Source organism: Lissotriton helveticus, chromosome 7 (genome assembly GCF_964261635.1).
Source record: "Lissotriton helveticus chromosome 7, aLisHel1.1, whole genome shotgun sequence".
NCBI classification, from domain to species: Eukaryota; Metazoa; Chordata; class Amphibia; order Caudata; family Salamandridae; genus Lissotriton; species Lissotriton helveticus.
Window position 1 is genome coordinate 1,922,768,156 of NC_136068.1, and position 15,995 is coordinate 1,922,784,150.

General features: G+C 47.2%; 1 pseudogene across 1 annotated transcript in view; it reads right to left on the bottom strand.

The window, feature by feature from the left end:
* The window catches only part of LOC144770899 (alpha-2-macroglobulin-like), a 198,468-nt pseudogene that overhangs the window by 126,750 nt on the left and 55,723 nt on the right, over nucleotides 1-15,995 (bottom strand). The window contains exons 5-7 of the transcript XR_013599063.1: nucleotides 9,513-9,533; nucleotides 4,302-4,470; nucleotides 3,405-3,489 (exon numbers count right to left, since the gene is read on the bottom strand). The product of XR_013599063.1 is annotated as an alpha-2-macroglobulin-like (transcript). The remainder of the gene's footprint in view (nucleotides 1-3,404; nucleotides 3,490-4,301; nucleotides 4,471-9,512; nucleotides 9,534-15,995) is intronic.

Consider the following 15,995-nt stretch of genomic DNA (forward strand, 5'->3'; position numbering starts at 1 on the left):
ACGCAAGGAACGAAAATGAGGTTTATTCACACCCTAGGTTTACAATCTTTTTACCTCATATTATGCCACTGTCGGTAGGGGGGGTATAACCGAAGGGGATTTTTGACCACCTTGTCCATAGTGCATTTTAAGCCACCAGTCCGGTCTCCCTACAAACCCTAAGCACCCTCCTCGTGTGGACGGTCCTTACTCCAAGAGGATGTCTAACAGATGCAATGAAGGAGGAAGCCAGTGTGGGGGGGCAGGGGGTGCAGCTGTAACATTTAGAGCAAAGGAACCTGCAAGAATCTCCCCGGCAGCATTCCGAGCCCAATGAAAGCATTCAATGCTCTGCGAAGGCGCCCCCTGCAGGCTGGTCCCTAGGCATGCACCTACAATACTAGAGTTACTCGGGGTCTCCTGGCCTGAGAATTAAGAACAAACATGAGGTCCTGGGCTCCAAAATACATCTTTTTGGACTATGCCAATGAAACAGAGTGGGGGCGCTGCTGTCGCCACGTCACGAGAACTAGACTTTGGAAGATGGTTGAAGGGGCATCACTTGTGCCCTGCGCCAGGGTGGGCAGCTGAGCAGGTGAGCTGTGACATTGGCTTGAAGCTGCCACAGCAACGGGGAGAAGGAAGGTTCTTAACTTGGTTTACAGTTCAGGGGTAGCTGAAAATCAGACCACTTCTGTGGACAAGTCTTACCTTCAGGGTGGTTTTTAAATGCTCTCAAAGCACCAACCTGCACCGAGCTGCTTTTTATTTTGGAATAGACTCGATAGATTGCCAGTTCATTTGTGATGTTTCTGCATTTAGGTTGGTGGACTCTTCCTTTGCACATTTGGCTTCATGCCACGACGCCACGCTTCTGCCTTCTCATTCGTCAGGCTGCTTGTAACCTATGTGTTCTTTCTAAAATTGTAATGGTTTATAATTACCCTCACAATAAAGATTATTATTTGCTAAGAGGTGGACTAGTCTGGGTGAAGTCCCTCCACAGAGCCACCCCTCGAGCGGAGGGGGTTCAGCTCGTGTCCTGTGCTTCTTGCATGGACTTTCCTCATATGAAAATTTTCAGCTCCTGAGAAAGGAGCGCAGGCGAGAGTGGGGCTGGCAGAGAGGACAATCAAAAGTCCTCTGTGCACAAGGAGGCGGCGGAGGTTGGGGACAGACGGACATGGTGACTGAGGTTAGTAAGGTGTCCAGCTCTTACAAGAGTAGGATCGTCTCCCCTCCTCCCCATACACACCCTTCATTTTACCTGCTTATACAAGTAGCAAAGCTTTGCTGCCCAAAGATCAGACAGTGGGCTTTAACCCCTCCCATGCTCATGACAAGCTCAGCTCGTCATGAGGCACAGTTGGGCTGTGCTGCTGACAAGCTCAGCTCGTCATGAGGCACAGTTGCGCTGTGCTGATGACTAGCTCAGCTTGTCATGAGGCACAGTTGCGCTGTGCTGATGACTAGCTCAGCTCGTCATGAGGCACAGTTGCGCTGTGCTGATGACTAGCTCAGCTCGTCATGAGGCACAGTTGCGCTGTGCTGATGACTAGCTCAGCTCGTCATGAGGCACAGTTGGGCTGTGCTGATGACTAGCTCAGCTCGTCATGAGGCACAGTTGGGCTGTGCTGATGACTAGCTCAGCTCGTCATGAGGCACAGTTGCGCTGTGCTGATGACTAGCTCAGCTCGTCATGAGGCACAGTTGCGCTGTGCTGCTGACAAGCTCAGCTTGTCATGAGGCACAGTTGCGCTGTGCTGATGACTAGCTCAGCTCGTCATGAGGCACAGTTGCGCTGTGCTGCTGACAAGCTCAGCTTGTCATGAGGCACAGTTGCGCTGTGCTGATGACAAGCTCAGCTCGTCATGAGGCACAGTTGGGCTGTGCTGCTGACAAGCTCAGCTCGTCATGAGGCACAGTTGCGCTGTGCTGATGACTAGCTCAGCTCGTCATGAGGCACAGTTGCGCTGTGCTGATGACTAGCTCAGCTCGTCATGAGGCACAGTTGCGCTGTGCTGATGACTAGCTCAGCTCGTCATGAGGCACAGTTGCGCTGTGCTGATGACTAGCTCAGCTCGTCATGAGGCACAGTTGGGCTGTGCTGATGACTAGCTCAGCTCGTCATGAGGCACAGTTGCGCTGTGCTGATGACTAGCTCAGCTCGTCATGAGGCACAGTTGCGCTGTGCTGCTGACAAGCTCAGCTTGTCATGAGGCACAGTTGCGCTGTGCTGATGACTAGCTCAGCTCGTCATGAGGCACAGTTGCGCTGTGCTGCTGACAAGCTCAGCTTGTCATGAGGCACAGTTGCGCTGTGCTGATGACTAGCTCAGCTCGTCATGAGGCACAGTTGCGCTGTGCTGCTGACAAGCTCAGCTTGTCATGAGGCACAGTTGCGCTGTGCTGATGACTAGCTCAGCTCGTCATGAGGTACAGTTGCGCTGTGCTGATGACTAGCTCAGCTCGTCATGAGGCACAGTTGCGCTGTGCTGATGACTAGCTCAGCTCGTCATGAGGCACAGTTGCGCTGTGCTGATGACTAGCTCAGCTCGTCATGAGGCACAGTAGCGCTGTGCTGAAGACTAGCTGAGCTAGTCATGACACGTGCGGCGCTCATATGCAGAGCTAATTCCCCCGCTGTGCTGAGCGTTCTGAAAAACGGGCGTGGTCATGACGAGCTCAGCGCGTCATGAGCACAGTGCCACCGTGACAAGCTGAGCTCATCACAAGCACAGTGGTGCTGCGCGCGCCTCCCCCCCCCAGCGCCGCGAGGGAACCCCATTTGGACACTTTGACCCCCTCTCAACTTCCACTATCACCTATCCGCGTGCCAGCTCCCCCGGTGACAGTCCTCCTGTCCCACTTGCCAGAGTCCACTACCCTCGGCTGCCTTCGGATTGTACCTTCTCTGCTCGTTTCCTGCCCTTTTTTCTGACCTTTATTTTGCCTCTTTCTGCTCATTCCTGGCCTTTATGTTGCCTCTTTCTGCTCATTCCTGGCCTTTATGTTGCCTCTTTCTGCTCATTACTGGCCTTTATGTTGCCTTTCTCCTCATTTCTTCCCTCTTATTGCAGTTTCCCTCCTCCCTCCACCCCGCAGTCCTTCAAGGACACTGAAAACTCAAGACACAGCTCTTCGCCGGAGAGGTCGCGTCCACAGCACCCAGATACCCCTACGGGGGACGGTGTGCTATACAAATGCTGATGGTTTGAAAGTCAGAAGAAGCAGATTCCGTTCTCAATCAGCGCCAACGTTCACATGCACCGAATGTCGGTTGAAGCCCATGGTGCTGGCCAGTGAGAGATCGCATACATCTATTACTCAGTGGATTTCTAGGAGCCCAACCTGGCCCGGAATCAGTTCAATGTTTTACTCACGTGTTTCCACCATGGTGGAGTCGTCGTCAGATACTGTACGTACCTTGCAGAGAGGGTCACATTAATACTTTCAGCGATGAAGGAAGCGGATTGTGGTGCCTTCATTTCAGTAGAGAACTTGGGTACAACTAAGGAAAGAAAAATAAAAAACAGACACATCACCAACCTATACGTTGAAGCGCTAAGCTGTGAAATGTAGCAACAAAACTTGCAGTCCCGATTGCAATGTCCACTTTACCCAGCAACCACAGAATGCCCAATCCCTCTCCCACACTACACCCAACCAACTTCTACAGAAAAGCTTTAATTTATTCCCATATTGGTTTGCACCAGTCCCACCACGATGCACTATCACATAGGAAACTCAAATGTTCTGCACAAAAGTGGGACATGGGTATTGACTGTCTGTTAAGTAATATTACCAAAGTGAACATGCAAACTCAGCTGTGCTGAAAGCCTACAAACACGCCACTTTGGGAAACCCATGCAAACTGTACGCAATAGCCCATCGCCAATGCCCAGAAACAAAGAAAGCGAAAGGTGAAAGCCTTGCAGATGGGTGATTCACACCCTACAACTACCTAGTCTTTCACTAGGAAGAACTCATTGAAATGACACTTACTGTACTCACTGCAAAAGACCAGTAGAAGCAATTCTTGCCGTACACTCTCACTTCGAAGGACAGGTAGACGCGACTCTTGCCGTACACTCACTTCGATGGACAGGTAGACGCTACTCTTGCCGTACACTCACTTCGATGGACAGGTAGACGCGACTCTTGCCGTACACTCACTTCGATGGACAGGTAGACGCTACTCTTTCTGTACACTCTCACTTCGAAGGACAGGTAGACGCGACTCTTACCACACCCTCACTTCGAAGGACGTGTAGGCATGACTTACCACACTCTCACTTCGAAGGACCTGTAGGCGCGACTTACCATATTCTTTGACTTCGAAGGATGAGTAGCTGGATTGCCCGGACGCAGTATCAGCTACAATCTGGTAATACCCAAGCGGAGGCTCATCGATAAGCTTGTAAGTGAAGGAGGCGTAGCTGTGCGTAGTCTCCACATTAAGCTGCTGCATTAGACGGTTCCCGGAGGGGTCCTATAAACACGACGGAAAGGATGAGGAAGGGGTTACGCTATGTTAGAGCTGAAAGGATAATCTAGAATAGCACATACATGAGTTTTACTCAAATGATAATGAAACATGAGGAAGGAGCGCTGGAACTACAGAAAAGAACCAATGACAACTAGTAGTTAGACATTTGAGGCCAGATTTGCAAGGTCACACGCAAGTTCAATTTATTCCTACTACAGACGGTCTGATCTGCAAACCAGTTTTACACCTGAAGAAGGTTTTGCTGACATGAATATTTTCAGGCTAGTAAACACATTTGTGGGCAGGGGGTGGGCGTTCGGTGGCAGGAGGGCCACAGAAAGTTTGATAACACCACAGGACACCGTATTCTCCGGGATGTAATGATCTAGAAAGCTTTGAGAATAAACAAACAAGTCATATGTTCACTTCGGTCATGGCTGGGAGCAAACGCCTTTGCAGGGTGGGGATGGGTTTGGACTCCACCAAATATTAGGGAGGAAGAGACAAAAATTATTAAGTAGTGTACTTTCCACTTGGAGAACAAAGTAGTTTGCAAACCAGGTGACACTTGCTCTGGGGTTGGCCAGTGACAAGATATAAAGGCGTATTTGCTCTTGTGGAAAATTGAATTCGCAGCAACTTTCGGTAGTTGGTAATCCACAGATAACAGGGAGTCGCTGAAAAGCTGGGGCCGACTCAGGGGCCGACAAAGCCCACAGTTCAACTGAGGATGTCAAACTTTTACACCCCTTCCAGACTCTAGTAAGCAAGGTCTCATGATGACACTAAAAACTTTAATTCTTTTTAATATTAATAATGTATAGTACCAGTGAACACAGTCAGTATCGAGACCACATAGCTGCACCAATGGTCCCTGACCGGTGTAGGTCGAGCAGGGGGGGGGGGGGCCGTATATTACTGTATTTTATCTGAATCAAACTGCATTTTAATACACTGTAATGATTTTAAATAATCGCACAGTTTATCAATAAACAGACGGTAGTTGCCGTTGGAGCAAACTGGTTGGATTTCCATATGTAAAAGGGATATTGGAGTTTTCCTTGTGCACTGGTGTTGGGAGCCTTATTGCTGATCCATAAGCCTAGTATCAGATACATTCATGAAGCAGGACAAATTCATGAAGGGAACCGGTGGGGCACTGGTGCGCCACAAAGGTTTCAACGGGGCAGTGGGGGTGAACCATAAACACCCAGGGACAAAGTAAGACTTGTCTGACAGTACTAGAGTATTGAAACAGTTTGGCGGTGCCCCATAGAAGCCTATCAATTTATGGGGAAGTTGTGATTTAAAATGCCCTATTTGGCAAATTTTATTTCAGAATTGAGAATTTGAAGGACAACCCAAGTTCCTCTTAGAGAGAGTCAGGCTTCCTGGTGCAGTGTGTGAAAGGTGTGTAGGCCCCACCATTTTCAAAGGTCACTAGCTGCAAGTGTCCCTGGCTTATGAAAAGATGGACCATGTAAAATCTGGGTCATGATCGCCGGGTATTCCGGAGGCCATTTCGCAAAAAGTGCCCTGGGGCGCAGCAGATGGGTGCCCCACTCCATGGACCCCGGGGTCATGGGCTCAAGCAAATTGGGACACTTTGCGTCTGTGCACGTGCCATAATATAACAATGTGCATTTATAAGTGTACATTCACCCAGAAGGGTATCTCGTTGACGAACAACAGATGGTTATTGTTACCCAACTTGATGGTGCTCATGTTATCGACTTCAGAAGGTTCAAAGGCAGAGTGGACCCGCCAGGATTTGAACCTGTGACCATGAAATCAAACAGACCCCTACAGTGGCCGCATTAGCCCCGTAAGCCACCAGACCCTGCTTTTTTTTGTTTTACAGATGCGAATGCAGATGCAAATAGCCTGTCAAGAGGTGGGTAGTAGTGTGCCATGCGGGTGGTAGTGTGCCATGTGGGTGGTAGTGTGCCATGTGGGTGGTAGGCAGTCAGTGCACAGCGCACTAGGGAGGTAGGCGGGCACAGTGGATGCCAGGGACACCCCTGTAATTTCCTTACGAGGGAGAGGTGTAGTAATGCCCTGTACCCACCAGTAGGGGGTGCCTTTTCCTCCCTCCAAGGGAGCCTAGTCAGTCTCTAGTAAAAGGTGCAACCGCCTTTCATAACCGCTCTCCTAAGCGATTGCATAAACTGTCAGTGTTCAACCCTAGGCGGAGGGCAGTGCATTTCTTTTTTGGTAATTAAGTGCAATGTCCTAGTCTTCGCCTGGTACACCCAGTTAAGTAATTCAGGCCCTCATATGGGTCTTTATCAACCTGAATATAACTTTTCGAACGGGTGTTCAAACCAGTTCTAATTTTTTAAGACTAGACTGCAGTCAAATGAGTGCAAAGTATGCCATTATGATATTGAATTCTATTTTAGGTCTCGCCTCGGCAGCGCTTGCTCGGTCTTTGAGATATGCAGTATTCAGTAAATGGGGATTAAGCTCCACCCATCTTTACAATCGGCTCCTCCTGTCCTTCGTAAAGGATGGCTTTTGATCCATCAATAGGCTTAGAAGTCTATCCTTCGTACCTTCCTCTCTCCTGTTATCTCCTATTAGGACAGCCCCTCTTACATGTGTCCTTACTCTGTAGCTTTCATTGGCTATTTGGAGAACCATTTGTCTAATTAATGTACACAGTACATACAGGACAACAGTTTTAACAATGGCCGCCGCTTGTTTCTATTTGCAGCGCGCGATGCACACTTTAACAATGGGTACCCCGATTAAATTTTTTTTTATAACAATGGCTATATAAAACTTTAAGAATAAAAAAAATGGCGGTCGTGATTAATATCTTCACAAAGCGCGGCTCGCCTGCCTTCCACCTTTGCTGACACATTAACCAAGTAAGAGCATGCGGTAGTAGTGGGAGGGGTGTGACAGTAGTTGCACGAGGACATTGAGGTCAGAGAGGCACGGAGGTCGGCTATGGATGCCGTATCTTCTCCAAGTCAAACCTGCAGGGGTGGCGCTGCTCTCGTGAAGCTTCAGGCTGCACACAAGGAGAGTGCCACTCTCGCTGGCGTCTTTTGTACTGTACCAACAGACTGACAGGATGCAACAACCATCCCATTAGAAACCAGTCAAGTCAGGGTCATCTGAAACTTCACAGCAGTGGTTTAGGAAAGCCATCTACATAGTTTGTGTGAAGAAAGCTCAGCGACACCCACAGCCTTCTCCTAAAAATCCCCATCACTGTGCTCCACCCTCAGCCTGGCCGCCATCTTTGCCGTCCTCCCCCGACCCTGCTTTAACCAACAGCACAACTGTGTAGCACCCACTGTCTTATGAGAGTTTGGTGCTCATACTAAATACATGTCACAATGGAACCAAATAGGCATTTTGCGTCACTGCAGACTCCAATTTAAATTTTTATTGTGGTCGAACTCCATGAGAGTGCATGTTCTAGCAAGCAGTCTCCCCTCCTCCCGCGTCCTTACTACGGGTGGGCGGAATTTGCCTAATCGCGTTGCGCAAATCTCCGTGAAATGGTAAAAACAAATCTCAGCGAATTCGCAGAAATTCCGCGAACACGCGAAATTGTTTGTTTGCGATGCTTTTTTTGTTTGCGATGCTTTTTTACTGTTCGCAAATCGCTGTTGGCGTGCTCGGGGGAAAAAATCTTACGAACACACATTTGAGAACGCGAACAAGCAAAAAAAGTTGCGAAGTTGCGGCACGCAGAATTTTGGGCAATTTTGCGTTCTCCGCGGAACGCGAAATTACCCAAATTCCGCGAGCGGAACGGAATGTACCACCCAGGTCTAGTCCTTACTTGCAGCCGCCTCCTACACCGAGGAGGCTTCAACCCGCCCAATGCAGAGCACTTCAAAGGCTTGCATTTTCCAAAGGCGTAAAATAAATATTTAATTGAAGTTAGTCACAGGGGTGAGACAAGAGCGTGTGCGTGTATATGTGCGGGTGCATGCCTCCATGCATGTGTGTCTGAGTGTGCACATGTGTAGGTATGTAGGAGTGCCTGCATATGTGCGCTTGTATGTGTAAATGTATATCCTCTTGGTAATGCTGTATATGCATGTGCAGGCTTGCTTATGTGCACGTCTTGTGCGTGTCTGTGTCTGTATGTGCTTGTACCTACGTGCATATGGGTGTGTATGCTTGTGTATACGGCTGCAGGTGGCTGGATTTCTAAAGATATGCCTGGTCTGTATGCCTGTTTCTTTGCATCTGTGCCTCCATGTTTGGGTGTCTCTGTGCATCTGTTAATTTTGAAGGTTTCTTTTTATTGCACATAGAAGTCCCAGGGGCGGGTGAGCGCTCTTTACTAAGAACAATATCTGTGACAACTACTAGCTGGGAATAGATTAACCTCATTAGTACCAGTTTAGTACTTGAATTCAACAATCCGCGACTGTACGGTGACGGATTAAACTTTGGAGAGAACATGCCAGTGCCCAGCACCACGCGTCATGTTTTTTTGCTTTAGTTTGAGCCACAATATGTTTTTTATCGGAGATTATGCAGTAGGTTGTGAATTATGTGTCATGTTTGTGAAATACAGAGTCCTGTTTAAAATGTTGTGCCTTCAGGAGCATAGAATTCCATTGATGTGACTAGTAATATGCTGGCTGGAAAAAAAAAAAATCCGCTCCTTTATAACCAGTTCCCCACATTTTGGTTCTCCAGTGCCACAAGGTCTTACGAAGGGCAATAGCACTATGCAAATATCACCACTTCACACCATACAAAAAACAAGAGTAAAAAACATTGTCATTTCAACACCAAGAGCTCCAGCTTTGACAAATATGAGACCTATTGCATTGCAAATGCTTGTTTTATTACACAGTGAATTAACGAATGAACCATATCCATGCACATATACAGTGATAGAGGCGCTCGTGCCCAGAGCCTCCTATCCACACTCTTGAACCCCAAGTGAAAGCAGCACTGCGGGAAGTGGTGTCACAGCCTCGCAACATGGTCACCCCACCACCACAGAGCATTACACTGGAGGCGTTCACGCCAACAATACAAGTTAGGGAAGAAGAACAACTTACACGCAATTCCACCAAGGAGAACTGGAAGAGAGAAAAGAGAAACATTCAGTTTACCTGCCCATAAAAGATGCATACATAAAAAAAGACTTGATTGCCTCTTGAAAGAGGTCTTTAATTTTTTTCAGCAAACAACTGTCACACTATTAAGCGTCTGGTGGCAAAACACTTCTGGAGGAAGAGATCTTTCACCAGGTATAAAAGATGATTTAGCAGTAGTCATTTGTATACCATGTACTGATGATGGTTATAACACTCCACACAATACAAAAATAATACAATCCACATAATATCACAGTACCACTTAACCCCTTTCCTGTGGCCGTGATTTTGCGGCAGTGCGGCACTTCCGCAAAATGGGCGGGACCGCGTCAGCCGTTGGCCGACTGCAGCACTAGCAAGGCAGTGCTCCCGTCGGCCAACGGCCGACAGAAGCACGTAAGGATTTAACCTACTGCTAATTTATAACCACTCAATGCTCTATAAAGACACTACACATAATACAACTGAGTTATGTGTAGTTTATTGATGTTGCGTAGTGTATAGTGTAATTATGTGATGTGCATTTATGTGGTACTAAGTACCACATATAACACTGTGAATTAAACCTTTTCAACATAACACAATACTATCGCAAAAACGTCAAAATAAACACTTAAGGTCCCAAAAGGGAGACATATTGGCTATGCCAATGCTTGTTATACTAAGTACTGATGAAGGTTAAAGGGAGACTGATGCCCCAACCCTAAGCATCACTCCCTGGTCCCAAACAGTCCTGGCCCCAAAAACATACACTCATTTAAACACACTCTTACTCACAAGCATGCAGACATGCATTTAAAAAAGATTCATTTATTCGTTCATGCAAGTAATGGTGAATAATATTTTATTATTCACTATTAGTGTAATAAAAACTTGATGGAAAACAAGGAAAGTGGTGCCGCGACTGACATCCATAAGGACGAGGTGCCCTTATACTCCTGGCACTGATTTTGCCACAGAGGCCAGGGGTCGCAAAGGCACTGCCAGGGGCCGCAAGCCAGGAGGAGGGGGGGGGGGGGAACGGACTCTGTGCGACCCCTAAATGACACTGATGTGTGAATTGCTTAACATATTTTGCTGGAGAATGTCCTTGGTAGGGCTATGAGAGGATCATACGGAGGAGGGTGCGACGGGATCTCCATGAGAGATCTTACAATGAACGAGTGTGGGATCTCGTCTTCCTAGGTGGGGGCATGGAGGGAAGGTCCTTAGTAGGGCTATGAGAGGACCATACGGAGGAGGGGTGCAACGGATCGCCATGAGAGTGGGAGATCTTGTCTTCATAGGCGGTGGTCTTGAGGAAATCAACGAGGTTGGGGAGCTCAGCCTGTCCCCCAGGGGGTGGAGCAAGAAAACATGTTACTTACCTGTAACTTTGGTTCCCCAGTATTGGTAACTTTCATAGATTCCCATGCTTTGTATCATTCCCCGTCGTCAGCCTGGGAGCCTCGGTAAATAGAAAATACCATAGCAGTATGTACAAAAGAGAAAGAAAGGCCTAGGCCTCATCTCATTTTGTAGCCTACCTACCTCTTTGTAAAAGAGACCAAAAACTTGCAACAACCAATCAGATTAGCCTCACCCCATAGAACCCTCCTGAGAGAGCCTCAGACTATTTTTGCTGCCGTTGTGTAACAGTAATGTAAATATGAGCCCTGGGCAACCCGGGGCTGCTAGTCGCACAGCAAATGGGCAAAACGCCTCTGTAATTTCAATGGAATTTTATCACATATATTCAAATGTTCAAGTTAACATTTATTTTTCAAAGAATAGTATTTTTACTCCTAAGCAGTATACATCAAAACTATTTGTGTGCGTTCTTGTTCGTCAAGCTTTTCATAGTCAAAACATATGGCATTTGAAAATATTATCACAACATATTTTCAATACAAATGAAATAGTAATAACGGTTCATCAATTAACCACTTTTGCTGAAGGCTGAGCTTTCCCAGGGGAGGAGGTACTGGGGAACCAAAGTTACAGGTAAGCAACTTGTTTTCTTGCCCCAGTATTGGACCTTTCATAGATTCCCATGCTTTGTATCAGAGTAGCTAGCAGTAAGCCACAATTGCACGTTGTGTTACATGAGTATTAAAATATCTCAGCATAACCGTCTTCATATGATAATTATATACTTTGTAACAATACATCAGAAAATTGTGTGATACAAAATGTGCCATCATAGGAAGGAGGGATAGAAGGGAAAGCTCACGTCTCATTAGAAAAGATTCCTCAGGACTGCTTGTCCTACTGCCGCTTCGCTCCTAATGAAAGAGTCCAGGCAGTAATGCTTTGTGAATGTACGGTCACTGCTCCATGTAGCCGCCCTACAAATGTCTTTTATAGGGACTCCAGCAAACAGCTTCTGAAGATGAAACTGATCTTGTGGAGTGAGCTCGTACATGTCTCTCCAGCGGCTTTCCTGACGCTTGGTGACAATAATGAATTGTACTTGAAATCCAGTGTGAGATTCCTGGTTTTGAGAGAGGAAGACCTTTTTGAGGGGCACTAAAAGCCACAAAAAGTTGTGAAGATTTTCTAAAAATCCTTTGTGCGTTCAAGATAAAATTTGAGACACCTCTGGACATCCAAGGAATCCAGAGACCGTTCAGCTGGAGACGTAGGTCGAGGGAAGAAAGACTTCAGAACCACTGGTTCGGTCAAATGTAGGTCCGAAGGGACTTTTGGAATAAATTTCGGATTGGTCCTTAAAAACAGTGCCCTTTTTGAACTGTAGAAAAGGTTCAAAAATGGAGAGCTTGCAACTCTGCCACTCTCCTAGCTGAAGTGAGGGCTAACTTCCAAGCCAAAAATTTGAAGTCCACCCTGTGGATTGGCTCGAACAGAGGTCTCATGAGGTGAGCAAGAACCAGATTGAGATTCCAAGCCGGAGGTGGAGGCCGCAGTGGCAGGAAGACCCTGAAAAGACCTTTCAGGAATTGTTGATATTCCTAGCAGACCAGAGAGAAGGACCAGAAGCTGGTCTTCTGAATCTTGAAATAGTCGCCAGATGTACTTTGATGGAAGAATGAGAAAGGCCTGACTTTGCCAGCGACAAAGTCAGTCAGTATCTGATGAGGAGCTGAAGAGAACGGATGGATGTTTTTATGGCGACACCACAGGCAGAAGCGCTTCCATTTAGCGCGATAGGTTTTATTTGTACTTTGTGTGCGAGCTGGAGTTAAAATCTCCCTACAGTCCTAAGGGATATTTAAACTGTGGAATTCCCTGTGCTCATGAGCCAAGCTTTCAAATGGACAGAGCTCGGATCTGGATGTACCACTTGTCCCTGGGACATTGTTAATAGAGATGGAATGGGACACGGGTGAAATGGATGGTCCTGAGAAAGCAGGAGAAGCTCCGTGAACCAGAATTGGCGAGGCCACGCTGGTGCTATTAGAATCATTCTGCAAGGTTCCGTCTTTAGTTTCCTGAGAAGCCGCGGGATCAGGGGAATTGGAGGAAAGGCGTAAACAAATGAGCTTAACCAAGACATCGAAAGAGCATTCCCCAGTGACCCTCGATGGTGATCCCAGCTTACAAAGCGTCGGCATTTCCTGTTTTTCTGGAGTAGGGAAAAAGTCTATAGTTGGAGTGCCCCAACGTTGAAAAACTTCGTCCAGAATATCTTGATCCAATTCCCACTCATGACAGGCTGATTACAGACGACTCAAGGTGTCTGTTTTGAGAGTGCCTGGTAGATGCTCCACTGAAAGGAAGACGTTCTGGAGAATCGCCCATTCCCATATTTCTTGTGCCTCTGTCGAGAGAAGATGACCTCGTACCTCCTTGATTGTTTATGTAATGCATGGCCGTTGTGTTGTCCGTCCCGACCAGAACGGTTGCGCCTTGAACCCTCGGCAGGAAAGCTTGCAAGGCTAAACGAATCGCTCTGAGTTCCAAGAGATTGATATGGAGAAGGCGCTCTTCTGGGTTCCAGTGATTGCTCACCTGGACGTCCTGTAAGACAGCGCCCCTCCCTTCCATAGAGGCGTCTGTGGTTAGAATCAGAGGGGATGGATCCATCCTGAAAGAGATCCCTCTTGAGATATTTTCCTTGACAGTCCACCAAATTGCTGCTTCTCTCATGAGAGGAGTGACCTTTATCTTGTCCTCAAAAGAACCATCCACCTGGCGCCATTGCATGTCTAGCTGTTCTTGCAAGGGGCGCATCCGCAGTCTGCAATGCGGAACTAATGGTATGCAAGATGAGATCGATCCTAGGAAAGATTTGTATAGACAAACTGACAGGGACCGTCTCTTTTATAATTGGCTGGCAGAGAAGATTAGCTTTTCCTGTCTTTCCTCCGAAGGAAAAGCATTGCAGCTTCTTGTATCCAGAATGGAACTTGACCCTTCTGGATGGAAGAAAGACTGATTTTTCTTTGTTGAGATGCAGACCCAGATGATTGAAAAGTTGGATGCAACTTTCGACTGCATTTGTCATTGCTTGAGAAGTTGGAGCTTTTATCAACCAATCGTCTAGGTATGGGAAAACCTAGAGATTGTTTCCTGAGGAATGCTGCTACCGGGGCCAATACCTTTGTGAATATCCACGGAGCGGATCTGAGCCTGAGCGGCAGTACTTTGAATTGAAAGGGGCTCTTGGCTACTGTGAAGCGTAAATATTTTCTGTGAGCTGGGTCGATCGGAACGTGGAAATATGCGTCCTGGAGATCCAGAGTCGCCATGTAATCTCCTGGACTCAGAAGACGCAAGATATCTTGGAGAGACCATCTGAAAGGAGAGCTTTATGAGATAGGTGTTGAGCTCCCTCAGATCTAAGATTGGGTGCCACTTTTCCTCTGTCTTGCAAATCAGGAAAAAGCTGGAATAGAACCCTTTCCCTCATTGAGAGAGCGGTACTGGCTCTATCGCTCCCTTGGTGAGCAGTTGACGAGCTTCGAGACGGAGAAGATGCTGATGTTTTGATTCTGTGGCGCGAAGAGCTCTGGGAGGTGGGAGGACTTGAAATTCTAGTGTATGACCAAATTGGATGATATTTAGGACCCACTGATTGGTTAGGATCTGGTTAGGATCTTCCAGCAATCGAGAAAATGTGTTATCCTGCCCCCCACTGATGTTACAAGGGGTGAAGGACCAGTAGGCAGAGCCGGGAAGCCGCTATTGACGTTTAGAGGTATCTCTCACCTGACGTCCCGGTTTACCTCTCACAGACTGGCGAGAGAAAGACGCCGATTGATTCTGCCGTTGAGTGTATTGAGGCTTGAATGATTGAGAATATTGTGAATAGGAGGAGTAGCGCTGTTGATAACCTCACCTATACGTAGAAAAACCTTTTCCTCTTGCACCCCGGAAAGGCACCTTGCGATATTGAAGTGTGCCCAAAAATCTTGCCGTCTCAGTATCTTTCTTAATGTCCTGCAAAGCGTCATCTATATGCTTGCCAAACAGCATATCACCATTGAAAGACCGATCCAGAATTTTATTCTGCACTCAAGGGCGAAACCATGTAGATCGTAGCAAACCTTGACGCCTCAGGACTGCTGAACCTGCCAAGGCTCGAAAAGGAGTTGTAGCAATATCCATTGCACAATCTATAATCTCGGATGAATATCGTTCACCCTCCTCCAGGATTTTTCTTGCATCAGCCTTGGAACTCTCCTGAAGTTGATCAATAAAAGGAGAGATCGCACCACATTTGGCTATCATATCGTCCCTAAATTGCTAGTGCTTTAGAGGCTCTAACGAGAAGGCTGGACATAGAGGAAAACCTCTTGCCCATATTGTCCAGGCGCCTGCACTCCTTGTCTGGCGGTGCGGTCAAGGGTGCTGCTGGGTTTTTAGATTTTCTTTGAGCCGCCTGAGAGATAACAGAATCTGGCTTCGGCTGCCCAATCAGACAGGTAGGACTATCCTCAAGAGCCTTATATTTCTTCTCAAGACGTGGTAGAACCGGGATAACAGTAGCAGGAGACTGCATAACCTTCTTACCCTCACTCCAGACCTGTTCTACGATAGGTATGGTACGGATAGATTTCTTATAAGGCTCCTTAAAATCATAGAGGAAGCAGTCTGATTGTTCCACTGGAACAGGAATGCCAAATCTTTTAGACGCTCTTTCCATAAGATTATGGAAACCCCCTATGTCCACTGAGGCGAATCCACGGGGTCCGGAGATGGAGAAGTCGGATCTGGGATGATATAATCGTTGCATTTTCTGTTAGGATTTGGGATATGTTCCACATTCTGGTCCTCGTCTGATGAATCATCATGCACTGTAATAACATCATGACTTTCTGCCAAAGGTTCCCCTTCAGGCCTTTGAGATATTCATGCCGCAGAAGTATAAGGAGGCGGAGGCGGTTGTATGGATTCAGAGGCTTGAGATGGAAATCTCTTGTAGTCAAACAACATTAGTTGACGGTCACTTATTAGTGAAGACGGCATAGCCACCATACCTTGTTGAGATGGATCCTGAGG